This window comes from Malaya genurostris, chromosome 1, assembly GCF_030247185.1.
Source record: "Malaya genurostris strain Urasoe2022 chromosome 1, Malgen_1.1, whole genome shotgun sequence".
In the NCBI taxonomy this organism is placed as follows: domain Eukaryota; kingdom Metazoa; phylum Arthropoda; class Insecta; order Diptera; family Culicidae; genus Malaya; species Malaya genurostris.
This window is the reverse complement of record NC_080570.1, coordinates 24,075,018-24,092,731: the sequence shown is the minus strand read 5'-3', so window position 1 is coordinate 24,092,731 and position 17,714 is coordinate 24,075,018. Positions and strand designations below refer to the sequence as shown.

The 17,714-nt window shown below is 35.8% G+C and overlaps 1 protein-coding gene across 1 annotated transcript in view; it reads right to left on the bottom strand.

The window, feature by feature from the left end:
* LOC131435025 (calexcitin-1-like) overlaps positions 1 to 7,369 on the bottom strand; it is a 93,580-nt gene extending 86,211 nt beyond the window's left edge. Inside the window, exon 1 of the mRNA XM_058602488.1 lies at positions 6,972 to 7,369. The gene's annotated coding sequence lies outside the window, so the exon portion shown is untranslated. The remainder of the gene's footprint in view (positions 1 to 6,971) is intronic.
* Positions 7,370 to 17,714: the final 10,345 nt, after the last annotated feature.

The following is a 17,714-nucleotide window of genomic DNA, read 5'->3' as shown; positions in this document are numbered from 1 at the left end:
TTGTTCGAGGTCTTTATTAAGTTTATATTAAATTTTCGTAGCTCGCCTACAAAACAACCTTGAAAACAAATCTAATTCCATGTATTCAAGGTCTTCGTTAAGGTTATATAAACTCAACAAAGCATCCTGCCTAAATAGACTTGAAAAAAATCAAAACCCTGCGAACAATTTGCTGCTAATTAGTTGCAAATTATTTACATTGATTTTGAATTTGATGCTCAATTTTTTCGAAGTCTTCGTTAAGTTTATATAAATTTAACGAAGCACTCCTTAAAAATAACCCTGAAAACAAATCGAGACTCGATGAATAATGTGTTGCTAAATAGTTGCGAATTAGTTACGGTGGTTTTGAGTTCGTTGCTCGTTATTTTAATCATTTTTACGAGCTCTTCGTTGGGTCCATATGAAGTTAACAAAACACCCCTCTGAATAAACTTGAAAACATATCTAAACCGAAGTTAATAAATTGTTACTAATTAATTGCGAATGAGTTACGGTGGTTTCGAAATTTTTTTCGTTTTGTTTAGAGTGCTTCTCATACGAAGTTAACGAAGCACCCGTTCTAAATAAGCGTGAAATCAAATCTAGTGAATAATTTGTTGCGAATTAGTTATGGTAATTTTAAGTATGTTTCTCGGAGTTTTTTTTTTATTTTTAACTGTTGGTAATTTGTTGTAAATTAGTTACATTGGTTTTGAATTTGTTGCTCATGTTTTTTCGAGGTCTTCATTAAGTTTATATGAAGTTTACGAAGTACCCCTCAAAAATAACGTTGAAAACCCCTCGATGAATAATTTGTTAAAGTTAACGATGCACCCATCCTAAACCAGAGTCAAAATAAATCGAAGCGCAGTGAATAATTTGTTGTTAATAAGTTACGATGGTGTTGATTTTGTTGCTCTTCTTTTTATTTTGTTTCGTTAAGTTTGTGTGAAATTAACGAAGCACCCTTACTAAGTAAGCTTGAAAACAAACCAAGACTCGTTGCGAATAAGTTACGGTGGTTTTTAATTTGTTAGTATTTTTTTCATTTTTTTAAGTACTTCGTTAAGTTTACATTAATATATCTTGAAAACAAATCAAAACCCATTGCATAATTCGTTGCTAGTTAGTTACCAATTGTCAGAGATTAGATCAAATTGGACCAAATGCCACTTGACCCAATTAGTTCTGATTCCTGATAGCATCCTTCCTGAAACAAGCTTCAGACAAATGTATTGAAAAAGTGAGGGACAAATTCGAAGCCACTATTAGGATAATATTATTTACAGATAATTTACAGTCCGCGGGAGCTAAATCGGGTGAATAAGAAGGTTCGGTAAGCAATCGTTGATTTCAGCCATGGTTACGATGGTCTTCTGTGCCAGTATCTTGTATAAATGTGAAAAACATGGATTTGGTTATGTCAGAGACATAGCCGCGAGATTTACAGATAATTTAACTGATTTGATACCGTTTAACCGTTCAAGATTTACAATCTCTTGATATTTGGATGGACTATTAAAAACCATGTTTCTTTCTGCGATTGCAACGATTTTTGACGGTCTAGGACCTTTTAACCTCTCCTAGTACCCGAAGAAAAGCGTTTTATATCACCAGAAACAAGTGGTAGTCGGATGACGCAAGATCTGGACTGTAAAGCGGGTACGATCGGTTCAGTGTTATCAAAATAGATTTGATATCACGATGATTTTTTTTTCAATTAAAGTATTAGACATCCCCGCAGAACACTCAACTTTATCTGTAAAGCTATCGAAACGAGCCGAAATAGATATCTATAAAACAGACTGCTCACAGCGTTCAAGTTCGAAACAGAATAATGTTATTCTCAGTTATAAATGTTCGTTCAAGTTTTCCCCCTCCCGAGCAATGTCATCTGGATTCGAACTTTATAATGATATTAATGCTTTTATTGTTATGCTTTTTCTTCGGGTTACATGAATAATTTTCTTCAGCTCCTGCTGGCTCTATGCGCTTCGTTCAGGTGGAAAAACCGTCTGTTCCTCGCTCTCTTTAGAGGGCACCTCACGATGTTAGATGTTGTATGTGTATGTGTGTGTAGGTATCGTAGAGGTGCATGCGTCGTTGTAATAAAGAAGTTGGTTTTTTTCTGCTTGCATGATGCTTGTTGCATGCAGTTTATTCATTATTCAACTTCAAAACAAACTGCTTTCGTTGCATTTTGCACGGTGATGGGTTGCTAAATTCCTATGAATCGAGCCGAACAGAGTAACTGCAGAAATTATAGTAGGTATATGGTATGGTGTTTAGGTTTATGAAGATTAATTTTCTACGTCAGACCATTCTCTTTAATTTGATATTTTTCGGATAATTTTCCAAGTTTTGAACCAGTGCTCGACTATTTTTTGAAGTGTAAATTTTTTTTTTCAAAAGTGTCCCATAGATTTCCTATAACTTTTTTTAATACTTCGAGAACTGCTACTTCTAGGAGAAAGGCTAGTACGAGCAAATTAATTGCTTTTTAGCAGTAAAATCATTGTCTACTACTCAATTGGATGTTTTCCATCAAAAATTAAAATTGTTGAGAATAACTAAAAACTGTTTTGGCAGTAGAGGAGAGTCGGCAGCCATGTGTCATTTTTCATTCGATATTTTTTTTATAACTGCCAATGAAAAGTATGCCGCATTGTGCATTCTAAGATCTTTATTCATGAAACGCTTGGGCCCATTTTGTCGCACCCGCCTTATTCTCCTGACATTGCTCCGTTTCGTAGAAATCGGCTTCAAACTTGGATCACCTCAAACGACGAGAGTATTTGATCGAGGTGGAATCCGAAAATTGCCTCAGAGGATTAATTTTAAAAGTCTTTGTATTTTGAAATAAATGCATTTTTGACCCAAAAAAAAACGGACCGGATTGATTTTTACTCCCAATAGCTCTTATTCTCTGATAGTTATACAATCAGTACAAAAGACAAAAAGAGAGTTGGCATCACTGGGAGTACGATGCGGTGTCTAAGTCTGATTTTAATGTGTATCTAACAACTTATAGTAAAGTAATTGGTCTAAACAGTTATTTTGAGTGACATTGCAGTTGTGGCAAACGTGTGTTGATTGGTGAAAAGTGGTAATTATTAAATAAGGCTGATTCGTGAAACTAAAACATGCTCAAGCGATGGAAACTGCGAATTTACCGCCCAAAATTAAACGATGTCAACCGTTCTAAGCGCGATCTGTCGATGTTATCAGATTTATATGCAATGTGTGAAAATTTACTAGTCAATAATGTGATTCAAGCTGAAAATCTAAAACTGGTCTGCAGCAAACCCATCCGCGAGTGTTTATGTTAGTTTATTTTTTTCAGTAGTGGTGTATCATCTCGCGTTGTCTATAGCAATCCGAATAGAAGAAGCAGGATGCTGGTACGATCATTCCCTAGGATATTTCACGTTTTTCTTATTTCAAATTTCTTTATATTTCTCCTTACTGAAAGTCGAGCTAGACTAAACTCCACCGATTATTCGGGGAACGTTTGATCAATGGATCTATTTATCTTCGGGTTAAACGCTTGCGGGTGCTTCACAAGGACCTGTGTAAATATAGTTTAGATTGCGAGGAGGATCCATTTGGTAATTTATTATTTTGTTTAGGGAGTATATGTCGACATTATTAATTATCGCATAAGGCGTTGTTGTTCGATTTATGGTGATCGAGTGATGTCTTGCCAGTATTAGGGCAGTCTTTTGAAAAAAAAACAGAAGACAATGAATTAATTATATGAATTGATAGCCAGCCTTCCGCCAGTCGGCCGTCAGGAGTTACAAAACGCGATAAAATTGCGACGTATTTTTGGTAACCGGCTAACATATGATAATATTCGAAAATTTACTAACAAACAACCCTCTCCTGTGATGTATGTGGAAATGCAGAGGATTCTTCGGTTTCTAGTATCAACATGCATTGAACATAAGTTCCTTCCTTCCAAGTAGATTCGGATTGCATTCGGACTTGGCCGGCGTCGTTATTGATTAGCATGCATAGATCAATTCAGCTTGCACAATGTGAAATTACGTGCTATTCCCAAGCAAGTTGTTTCAGAAAAAATACATTTTGCAAGCTTAATTGGTTTTGATCAATAACGGGGTAGCAACACACGGGCGGTCTCTAATACTCATGCTAATGCTTTTTACTGCGATATTTTGCGGTTTTGTTATTGCGTCTTGTAAAAGCACAAAACGTCGAGATCTAGTTTTATCTCACAAAAATAAAATTAGGTCAACTCTCTGGGCCTTGGATTTTTTTTTTCGAATATGAAAAACAATATGAGATAACACTCGACGTTTCAGGCATTTTATAAACATTTGTCATAAAAAAATCTCATTTTGGTTTTAAAAAAGCTGCAAAGTCAACAAATTTTCAGATAACAAAACATTTTTTTTCCTTAGTTAGGCAAAAAAAATGTTTGTTTTTGAGATATGATATTGTTTTTATGTTCAATGATTTTTGGTAAAAATTACAACAAAAATTGTTTTTGGCAAATTTATTTAATAAAATTGATTAAAATTTCATTTTTCGATACCTCGACTGTGTTCCATTTAAAATATAATACGCTAATCTGATATACATTTGTTTTAAATCGGTCAAGCTGTTCTTTAGTTATCGTGCATACCGGTTTGAATAATATGTCCCCAGTTGAGCAACCATATTTCAGGAACAACTCGGTATTTTTACGTAAAATTTACGCATCGTAGCAGTCACTAATAGAGAATAATAATGACGGAAAATTTGAAGATTTGGCAACCCATTTTTTTTATTCCACGCTCAAAATGCAGAAAAGAATAATTACGTTCACAAGAGAAGCCGAATGTCATATACCATTCGACTCAGCTCGACGAACTGAGCAAATGTTTGTGTGTGTATGTAACAAAAATTTTGCACTCGATTTTCTCGGAGTTGGCTGGACTGATTTTCACAAACCTAGATTCAAATGATAGGTCTCTTGGTTGCATTTGAATTTTACTCGGATCGGACTTCCGGTTCGGGAGCTACGGGATAAAATGAGCAAAATGAACTAAATACGTTTCATCGATTTATTCAGAGACCGTACAACCAATTTTCACAAGCGTAAGCTCAAATGAACCGTAGGTTACAACCTCATATAATCCTACCAAATTTCATCCGGATACGACTACCGGTTCCGGAATTACAAATTGATAGGTATAAAAATGTCATTTTCAGGGGCGTGTTTTTATACACGGAAAAATTTAATTAAGTACATTCAAATAGCCGTATAATTTTTGAATTGGACATATTTGGTCAGTTGGTGACCAAATACTTTGATTTTGGGTATACCGGATCTTCGTTTCAGGTTCTGGAAGTATCGAAAAAAAGTGATCGTGTACTCCAAACCGGGAATCACTCCAATTTCTTTGAAGCGGATTTTCGCAAACTTATATTCTTGTGATTCCATACAAAATTCCTAAAATTGAAAATGTAAAATGTGTAAAAAATGGAAATAGGCATACCAATTTTTCCCAAAGATGGTGTGACCGATTTTTACATACTAAAATGGACATGAATGGTCTTATGATTTTATACAAAACTTCTGAATTTTATCTGGATCCGACTTTCGTTTTAGGAATTATAGGGTAAAGTGTGTTAAAAATTTTATATCATCGCTTAAAGGGGCGAAACAAAACACTTAAAAAAAACTTTAAATCGACACCAGAACTGCTCCAATCGGTAATCATTATCAGTAGACGGCCAAACAAAGCAAACACAAGAATCGAAGAAAATTATTTTGAAGAATGTCAAAGTATTATATTTAATCAGGTTTTTACCCCCAAATGTATGCTACGTGCACGTACCCATTTTGATTTGATTTTACGTTTTCGTCTTTGACTCATCAGTGCGTAGCAGTTCAGGTTGAACATTCTTCGGACAGTTTTTTAATTCTTGAAAAAGTGTTTAGCTTTTCTAGCAAGTTACCACAAATTAAAACAATTGTTTAAATAATCCGAACAGTTATTTGATTAGTTTTAGATGGTTGAAAACTATAATTACATAATTCCTATATTGGAACTTTGGTTGAATAAAATCTAAATTTGATTAAAATTTTCCGAACACTTCAAAACTCGCTGATTATGTTCTTCTCGCTTCATCGAAATACTTTCATATATCGCAAAGATTTTTTCCTTATTCTTCGGGACAACCCCTGGATACTTTAATCAGTCGCCGAAGTCTCTCTCTCTCTTTATTCAGTGCCACGCGAACTGTTAAGGCTCAGAAAACTAATTACTTTTCGTTGTTCGTTTCAGCGACTGTTTGTAAATAATCGTTTTCTTGACGTGAGGAAGAACGTACATAAATGAAATTACTTAAAGACGGATCAAACACCAAGCACATCAAGCTGGAAGATGGGTTTGCTTTTTTGCCGAGAAGCTTCTCCCGAGGCTTCATTATTCTGAAACGTTTCACTTGACTGCAACACACCTACGGGGAACTTTTTCATTACAACATTGTTAGAATTTTTTTCTGTACGGTGAAGTTCAATAAGAGAACTGGGAAAAAAAGCGAAAAACTCTGGTCGCAAAACGATAGAGTACGGTACGGACAATCTAGGAGAAGTTATTCTTATACGAGAACGACAATTTCCCTTTGAGTTACGTCACAAGGAATGAACGCAGTTGTATAAGAAAATGAGCACGTCTCGAGGCTTCTCTCAGTCATAGTCTACTATAATGACACTTGAATCATTTATTCACGGTAGCTTTGTTCCATTTCATAATGCAACAAATTAAGCTAATCTTGTCTTTAGCTTAATGGACCAGGCGGCTCCCTCGGATGCATGCAGGCAGGCCAGACAACCTCGGCTCACTCTCAACTAGATTAATTAATAATAGGCAAACAATCTGCTCAAACTTTGCGAAACCATCGCACGATAATGAGCAGCAACCCGCACCCAACTAACCCTCCACCCTCCCCCCAAAAACTATCGTTAGTTCACCCACCTTCTTCAACTGCTTCCTGTTCTATCCTTTTCACAAAGAGAGAGAACAATAATCCGTTACGAACCGCGGCTACCGGATTGTGCGATTGTCGATCCTACGGTAATCGACTAAATCACTTGCTCAAACAGAACGAACGAACGAACGGCACAGAACAAGAGCACTCCGAAGAACACACTTTGTTGGGCTCTAGAACTCACCGCACAACGGTTACACAACTGGACAGAACGGCACCAAAAAAGCCAAGTCAAGCCAAACCAGCCAGCCAGCCAACGGTGGTGAGATCACGACACAAAATAAATTCGTACGACGAACAGGCAGAGCGAAGGTGGAACAGCACCAAAACAGCAAACAGTATTCGTACCACGCGACACGGAACGACGAAATGCAGAAGCTTTCCCAACGGTGGAACGCTTTTATATATAGGGCAGTAATGCAACTTTACATCTCCGCCGTCTTCGATTCGAGGATGGAGAAGCGTGAGCGGTCGGTACCACCCTCGTAACAAACGTAGCATCAGTCCCAAACGTACGTTTCTATGTGTGTGTGTGGGTGTTTTTAGTGGGTCCTGCCTGGGTGCCAACAGTAGAACCCAATCCCCCCGCTGGTGGGCACAACTCGACGGCGGTCGGCTTTGCGGCAAAGCAAAAGTCTAGTTCGGGTGTTTCCCGAAGAGCTCGGTACGTTTTATCTTGGGTACAACTGCTACTGCAGCGGGAGTAAACTTTGCAGTGTTATCAGTACAATAGGCCCGTGAGAGAATGAGAGTTCTGCTTCGACGGGGGTGCGAAACACGTTCGGTGAGTTACACTAGCGCGGAAATTTTTGTTGTGGAGTGCGTTCTCAGCTATAACCCAGCTACGAATGGCGCATTTTGCAGCAGCAGTAAACGTGGCAGCATGGCGTCGTTAAATGGATCCAGCGCCTGCTTTATTGGTGGAAAAAAAGAAATTTACATTTGATGGAAACTCAAGCATGCTGTAATTTTCTTGGGTGATGACAGAGTATTACCGACGACACGACCAGAAACTCCGAAGAAAAATCGGAACAAAAAGTGTTCGTGAGCAACACTGTTTAAGTTGCTATGAGCTAGTTACCAAGGAGCTCCAGAATAAATAAACAAACAGTTTTAAATAGCCCGATTTGAATTTTTGTATCTTTTTTCCTGGAAGAAAAAACTGTCCCAGTACAACAAAACCTATTTTAATCCACCTAGTGGTGTAGTGATGCCTTTCTCATATTACTCATTACATCATATATATAACCGTGAAATTCGCAAAAACAATTGTTATTGAATAGAAAGTAGTATCTACAACAAATTAAGGAGTTCCGTATGAAACTGTAAGACTTTTCTTTTGAACCTATAAGTTTGTGAAAATCGATTTGGCCATCTCCAAGAAAAGTAAGTGAGATCCTTTTTGCAGTTTTTAGTCACTATTTCCAATTAGAGCTGTGCGCCGATCAAAATTGTCAACATCGGCGGATGAAACGTCTTTTTGACCAGCGGCGGCGGCGAATCGGCGTGACGCTATTTCCTGAAAACATCGGCGGCGGAGGCGGCGCGATTCGGCGTAATCAATTATAAACATATTAAAAATTTTAATATTGATTCACACAGGACAATTTCTCTATCTTATTGTTTTGTCGACCTACAATCAAAGATCCTAATGTTTATGTGATCCATTAAAGCCAACGTAGTGAATAGAGATGGTAAATGGTTTCGAATGCATCGAATTAGAAGAGAAATTGAGATGAGTATAAGTGCGATCATTTGGAGATGGTTGACTATTGTTTAAATAAATATTTCATTCATATACAAAGGGTTTTTTTTATTATGAGCAAGTTTTTTCGGTTTTTTAACGATATCAAACTAACTGGAGATTATAAGAGATTATAATTATATCATATTCTTTCTCCTCTTATAATCTCCAGTTAGTTTGATATCGTTGAAAAACCGAAAAAAGAAAAAATTACTGACTGACCAGAAGTCATAAATAGAAAAGTAAAAAAATTTTGATGGGATTCCATCACACACAGCGATGAATGGAGCGCTGTCCGTGCGCCGCTTGCACCCTGGGACGCATAGCCATACGCTACAACTCCAGGCACTCAAGCAATAGTTTCGGACAAATCTTCCATTCCGGTGTTATAACTAACTGTATGAGAAAATATCAACACAATGAAAACACATTGTGTGAGAAACCGTCGTGGGCAGAATGTGACAACTTCTCGTAACTTTACTTTTGCCGGTTCGGACAGTAAATGGCAAATGACCTTTGCCTTTACTTTCTGACATATCAGAGACTCGGATGACTCGTATCGCTAAGATGCCTAAGTTCGACTCCTCTGGTAGAAGGTAAAAGTTTAGATACGAGAAGCCTTCTGCTTACTTAAATGACCGTTGTCACGTCTCACTTTTCCGCACTTTATTCTTCACATCCTTGCTCTTCCTTGAGTACTATGGCTCTATGATTTCATATTCTTTCTCCTCTTATAATCTCCAGTTAGTTTGATATCGTTAAAAACCGTAAAAAGTAAAAATTACTGACTGACCAGAAGTCATAAAAAAACAAAAATTATGAGCAAGAAATTTGAAGTTTTATTCGGAACTATTTTTCAAATCGCTTTTTACATTTGAATCGTTGATAATTATCATGTATAAAAATCGTTTGATCGTTGATAATTATCATGTATAAAAATCGTTTTATCAACTCAAAAAATAAGTATATCTTTTTCGTACGTATGTAATTAACATAAAATCGATTTGGCGCTCAAATTCATTCAGATATCAAAAATAATATCAAATTAACAAATTCAAATTTTAATTATTCCACATTTGTAACGATTTCTTATAAAAGCGGGTAAATTCATTTGAAAAGACATAGTAGAAGTAGAAGAAAATGTTTTTACTTTGAGTTGGTAACGTTGATCTTAATTTATTGTGCTAAAACTAACGTTTATTTAGAATGGAGCATGAAACTTTGTTCAAAACCATTTTTCAAATGCCCGGAAATAACAAATAAAGTATCCAAAATAAATGGTACTCGATCGCTAAACATTCTAGTACCCGAGAAATCAACACTACACTGGTTTCTTAAAAAATGTTAATCCGAAAAAACCTAACATTATTTATTTTTTTCGGAAGAACCCTCCTTTTCTTGGTTCCATTTTCAGATTTCGCGACCGATAATGTTGCGATAATGTGCCAATAGCTCAAAACCTTTCAAATAAAGACAGAAAATAGACTTTGAATCAAATGACATTGGCTTCGGTTGACAACGGTAGTACTGATTTTCAGTATAAGTAGGAGGAAAGTGACTGTACTGTAATTTTCAATGAATTTTCATGAAAACTGTAAACAATTTTCCACATTGATAAAATCATTTTTTCGGCTGATGTAATATTATCGGCGGCGCGATTAAAATGGGATAACCGGCGCGCTGAAATTATCGGCGGCGTCGGCGTGGCGGCGTCGGCGTGGCGCGGCGGCGCACAGCTCTATTTCCAATTCTTCCGAAACCGGATTCAGATGAACGGAATAGCCGAAGTTGGTTCGTTTGCTACCTACTAATTGGAACAGTTTATTATTATTATTATTATTATTATTATTATTATTATTATTATTATTATTATTATTATTATTATTATTATTATTATTATTATTATTATTATTATTATTATTATTATTATTATTATTATTATTATTATTATTATTATTATTATTATTGTTATTATTATTATTATTATTATTATTATTATTATTATTAATATTGACATCACTACACAACGTGTACGAAATAGAACAAAGCACGCCTTATTCGTTTTGTGTTTTCTTCTTCTTCCGGTGTTGTACATATTGTCACTCTATATGGCGATTTGAAAACTTTGATACTCATCGCCCTGTAACTGCGGAACCGGAAGTCGGATCCGGATGAAATTTCATAGTAGCTTTAAAGACAGTATGAACTTTGATTCAAATCAAGATTTGTGAAAATCGGTTCAAGCATCCCAGAGAAATTGAAGTGAATTTAGTTTTAGGAGTTTTTCTTCTCCACCTTCGGTGCTCTCGGAACAGGAAAAGAGGGGACCAGTAGTACCGAATTAGGTTTTCATGCCCACAAACTAACTAGCTCTGTAAACTAGAAGAATTTATCCGAAAGTTTTATGGTATTTGTACCTATTTTTAACCATCGTTCGTGGAAAAATACTAACAAAATTGGTAATTTTCGACTTATCACGCTTCAGTTCCGGAACCGGAAGTTGGATCCAGATAAAATGTTCTACTAATTTGTAGGATATTATAAGACCTTTCATTGGAATCTTAGTTTGTGGAAATCGGTTGAGATGTTCCAGAGATAGTTGAGTGCAAACTTTTTCTAAAATTTTTACATATAACTCCATATATAAGTCACATTTAAATGAAATTCAATAGCAAGCTATGGGACCATAATACCTTTTATTTGAATCTTAGTTTGTGAAAATCGGTTCAGCCATCTGAAAAAAGTGAGTGCATATTTTTTTATCATTTTTTTGTTGCATATCATCCTATATCTCCGGAACCGGAAGTCGGATCGGAATCAAATTCAATAGCAGGCTATGAGACTATGAGACCTTGCATTTGAATCTTTGTTTGTGAAAATCGGTGTAGCCATCTTTGAGAAAAGTGAGTACATATTTTTGTTACATACACACACACATACACACACACGGACACATACAAACACACAGACATTTGCTCAGTTCGTCGAGCTGAGTCGAATGGTATATGACATTCGGCCCTCCGGGCCTCGGTTAAAAAGTCGATTTTCACAGTGATTGCATAGCCTTTCTATATGAGAAAGGCAAAAAGGGGAGGTAAGAAGAGCACAAATAAAATAATATTGTACATTTCTCATATCTGTCAGTAGTTTACGGAATGTATTGATATAGTTCTGATATGGGAATGGGTCATCAGTATTTTCATGATCAATTATAGTTTAAATCATAAGGATGCACTCAATTTAATAAAGCAACAAGAACGACAGGCGATCGAAAACGGAGAAAATGAAATTCCAGATTTTAGTGGAAATCTGGATTAATTCGCTAAGTCTTCCATGGTAAGATATACGCTTTTTCTTATAGTAATTATTGTCGTTACACTTATCTATTTCAGAGTCTGCTGTAAATATTATACAGTCGTTAATTGAAGAGATGCAATCATATCCGCAAATCGGTTTAATATTTAATTTATATTCAAAACAGATACAGAGGCAAATGAAAAACGATCGTAAGACATGTCCACGTAATATCAAACGAAATTAAGAAAAAATTGAAGTGAAAAACACTTTCGATCGCACGAAGACGCTAGTGTTTATAAAAAATTTGGAGATATTCTTGAAATATTTACAAAATATATATATATTTTTATTTTAGGCTTCAAAAACCTCAATTTTTTACGTTTCGCCTTCGGCTCATCAGTGCAATTAGCAGATTATGTTGTTCTGCTAATGCCACGTGACGGATCAGCATAATCCGCTAAGCAGGCGTAAAGTACTCGCTATTTACAAGTCACTTTGTTTTACACCGAGGTGTAAGGTCTTTCCTGACGTCCCGAAAGAACGAAACAAATTGACGGTATTCTGACCGCCAACAGGTTGTAGTCATTTAGGGGTTTTGGTACCTCATGGGTACCGGTTTGTGCAAAAGTACACATGACTGATTTCAATTTTTTTCGTTTCGCCTTCGGCTCATCAGTGCAATTAGCAGATTATGTTGACATCCGCTGACATAATCTGCTAAGCAGACGTAAAGTACTGACTATTTACAGGGTTTTTTTTTTTTTTTTTTTTTTTATTCAAGAATATAATGTTTAAGGCACACTGCTTAAGCTCTAAGATGCCAAGGGCTTTTACTAATTTTAATTTACGACTAACTTAAAACTAGGGTTGTATCATTGAGTAATGTCATATTTGGGTCGCAATGGTTGACTTTGGCAGATCCAGCCTTCAGCTGGTGATCGGCAGTGGCCGGTGAATTGAATATTTCATGAGAGTCTTCCATATGGCGTTGGTGAATGTTCATGTTGGCCGCATTCTTCGGTCCGTGTGGGTCCGTATTTACAGGGTTCAAAAACTTTTTATTTTTATTAATTATTTTCATTCTGGTATTGTCAGAAAAAGATATACAATTTTTTCAAGATCATGTTATTTATTTTTGTTTGAATGTCCTTTTCTTACGAGTAAATTTTTTTCAAGAAAACATTATTTACGATCATATCGGATAAAACAATTATATTATGTTTCAAATTCGCATTATTTTAATTTTCAAATTCGTTGGAATATTCCCTCTCCAAACACAGTTGTGCGCCCATAGGCAAATCTTTCAGTACCACCCGACAATACAACTTTCTAACTACGAATATGAATTGTTTAGAGCCTTGATAGCGACGAAATTGTTTCAGTTCTTAAAAAATAAAGATACAAATTAAATCAAAATTGAGCCAAAAAGATTCAAAACTCTCTGAAAGAACAAATTTAATACCTGACAGCGGGCCAACTACCCTCAGTGGTTTCGTATCAAGTGAGAGTTTCAAGTTTCAAAATCAATAATTTATCAACTTGTGTTGCCAGTTCTAACATTTTTTCAAGCGATTTCGTTTTGACATTACCAGTTACTGAAGGGGTAGTTAAATTTGCGATACAGTTTCGATAGTCGAGTGGCAGGTCGTGTCGTCGGTATTACCAAAGACAAATAATAAAACATGACGGCGCCGAACAATATCTGAAAAGAAAGAATCACAGCGGATACTCTTTGTAATGATCGGGCTCACCATCAGGCAGCGCAAGCAATGTTGGCTTTTTTTATTCGATACTAGCTGATTTACCTGGCCGATGAATTCTAGAAATTGTCCTCCCCATTGATACTCCAATGTAATGAAACACAACATAAATCTCACAATATTATAATTTTCATAATATTCTCGACGAATTGGGTCAATTTTATACTTGAAACCTTTTGTTAGAAACATTTAAAACACCTTTCTTTCCATAAATACCTATAGAAATTTCTATAAATAAATTAATCATGGTTCGAAAATGCGTTACTACTTGAAGAATGTATTTCTTTCAAAGCTCCAATTTTCTACCCGGATATCACTTTGAACCCTCTGCCTCAAGTGATGTGATAGATTGCTTAATAGATTAATGGTGAGGCAAAAAGCAGACATTGAAAAGCATGATCTACTGAAAATGTTTTGCTTGATCCTGGGGCTTACTTACTTCACTTTAATGGTGCACATCCCGTCTTCGGAACATGACTCAAACTCCACCTCGGATCCTACACCGTTTGGGCTGCCTCTGTACTTAGTTCGTTGAAGGGTACAAAAGCCTCTTCCACAGCTCTACGATCCACACCAATAATATCAATGTCGTCCGCAAAATCAAGAAGCATGTGAGACTTATTGGTATCGTTTCTTCGCATGCCGGATCTTCGTAGGGCACCTTCGAGCGCTATATTGAACAACAGATTTGAGAGCGCATCGTCCTGCTTCAATCCATCTAACGTCACGAAAGCATCGGGTGTCGTACCAGCTACCTTGACCCTCGATTTCGATTCATCGAGCGTCGCACGAATCAGTCTATGTTAATTAGCATTGTCGGACAGCCATGTTCTAACATGATCTGCCACAATTCGTTACGTTTCACTGAGTCTTACGCAGCTTTGAAATCAACAAACAGATGATAAGTTCGTAATACATAACACATGGACTTTTTAGTCCATGTGTTATGTATTAGTTTTAAATATGTGTAGAATATAATAATAGCTCGTGAATATTTCTGGTATACTAGTGATTCAGTATTTCAATTTAATATAGGAGAGACCGGGTTGGAACTTATGTTGCAATACACTGTTCGAAAACTACAACTTTCAACTACAAAACGCATTTGGTTTGAGATACATATCCTAACTCGTACGGGAGCAATCTGGCTCGGAGTGCACCAACCTCGAAATCGAAAGTCATTAGTTCAGGGTGGCAAGTGACCGGGAAAAAGTCGGGAATTGGGTTTTACCGGGAAAAACCGGGAAAAAGTCGGGAATTTTAGTGCAAATCCGGGAAAAAAATTACTAGTCCTAATCTTAGTAACGATTTTCAGCATCATAATTTTCCTGATACAACAAATGAAAAGATGAAGCCCATTTTGTGTTTGAACTAGAAGTTCAGTACAAGTTTTGGAACTTCTTATTGTCCCTCACAGGTTCAATGGTGCACAATCCATTGAAAATGGAGCCAACACCTCAGCAATTTTAATTCAATAAGCGCTTTCTTAGTTGACATCAATAACAGTACAATGAATGCTCATAGTGAAAAATAAGGATAATTTGGATACTGGATTTCTATTAAATCTCGACAAATATTTGAAAAGATTCCAAGTGCAAATGACAGTTTCTCTTTGTTTATTTTCTCTTTTTACCTATTTTTATATATATATAAAAAATAGGTATAGAATTCGCTCAAACTTTAGAAAATTTTTCCGAGGCCCGGAGGGCCGAATGACATATACCAATCGATTCAGCTCGACGAACTGAGCAAATGTCTGTGTGTGTGTGTGTGTGTGTGTGTGTATGTGTGTGTGTCTGTATGTGTGTTGTCAACTAAGAGGTCGAGATCTCAGAGATGGCTGGACCGATTTTGATCAAACTAGTCGCAAATGAAAGATCTCCCCGTCACCCAAAACGCTATTGAATGGTTTTGAGATCGGATGTTTACTTTTTGAGTTATTCGAAGTTTTATGTCAAAATTTTCAGTTTGTTGACAGTATCTGTCACAATTGACCTTGAAAACAGAATATGTTTTCAGACTTAGATTCCGCACGGTAATACCTATCCAACAAGCCATAGTTTGTTAAAATCCGTCCATTTTTAACGGAGATATCGAAATTTTTCTTTAAGCGACTTTTCTCCCTATTCCAGCAGTAGGAGTTTTGAGCGCTGTATGACAAAGATATGCTTGGGAGCAACGGAAAACACGATTTTTTATACTGTTACATACAATTGTTTCTAAGTACCAAAAAGATTGTGTACAGCATCCTTTTTCATGACATTTAGCCTCGGACCGATTTTGGCACGGCTCGTTTTTGGCAACATAATCGTTCGAATATGACATATATAGACCAGATGATGGCAGAATTTTTTTTAATTATTTTGTTTTAAACTACTTACAGCAATAAATGCTGGAACAACATAACATCCATATACCATTCGAATCAGTTCATCGAGATCAGCAAATGCGTGTGTGACAAATAATTTCACTTAATTTTCTCGGAAAATTTCTTTTCTACAAATTCAGATTCATACGAAAAGTCGTATGCTCCCAAACAAAGTTCCTGCATTATGTTTGGTTCCGACCTCTGGTTCTGGAACTACAGGATGATATGTGAAACGAAATCAAAACTGTGTAACTCATTTTTCTCGGAGATGGCTGAACCGATCTAAGATTCAAATGAAATCTAAGAATCATCTAAGATTCAAATGAAAAGTTTCAAGGTTCTATAAAACATCTTGCTTTTCAGTCAGATCCAACTTCCGGTTTCGGAAATGCAGGGTGATTAGTATAAAAATGTCTATTTTATATAAATTAATCAGGTTTATCGGGTTTGCAGATTTGGATATTCGATATCCAAATAAATTTATTTCAGTTTTAATGGTATTCAGTTTTCGATCAGAAGGCACCTAAAAATTTAATTCGTGCTATGATCTCTCAAAGATGTCTTAACTGATTTTCAAATATTTTGAAACAAATGTAAACTGTACAGCTACTCAGGTGAATTTATCTGACTTCGGCCATACCGCTTTTAGAATTCCGGTTCCAGTATAAAATCGTTTCTCAAAGCTCAATCGTTTTCTCAAAAAAAGCCTAATCAAATTTCAGAAACAAAAATTCAAATTAAAACAAACTTATATACAAAAATTAATTAATTTTACCCAATTATGACTTTCGGTTCTCGAATTACATGATGATGAATTTTTAAAATTCAAACCGATATAGAAGATGACAATCCCGAAAAGCTTCAAAGTTAGACTCAAAACTGTTGTAATTTATTCGTCATATGACCATACGAATCGGTTTGGGTTATGCTGATTCCTGAATACCGGCTCTGGAAGTACCTTAAATTACCGCAAACTCTAGAGTGGAACTTACATATCATGGCATGTTTAATCGATTATCACACTTCTAGATTCAAATTCGATCCGATTTGCAGTTTCGACATTACAGAGTAATGAGTGATTAAAATCTCAAATTGTCGCTTAGAACAACGGTCATTAAAATAATGTCATAAAAACTTAAACACCGAAGAATATTCATGCAAAAAACACATGCGGATTGATAAAAATAGGTATCATCTCACTGCTAGGTGGATTAAACACGTTTTTAATTATTACTGTATTTTTTTAACAGCAGATCGAAAGTTGATAGTTTCAGTCGTTATTCTATGCAAAGTGTAAGATAGAATGATTGCCTATAGGACCATAATAATCGAAAGAAAGAGTAAAAAAAGAGGAACTGTCATTTAGACTTAGGACCTTTTCTAGTGTTTTTCTTCAGATTTCAGAATAAGTATGCATAATAGTAAAAGTAACATCAGATAACATGTTTGATAAATTTTTTAAGAAATTTCAGGGGCCATGTTTTTAGTTGTCAGCCAAGAATTTCCCTAATTTCACTAAAATTTGTCTCAGTAATGTCAAATTGTGACAATACTTGTTTAG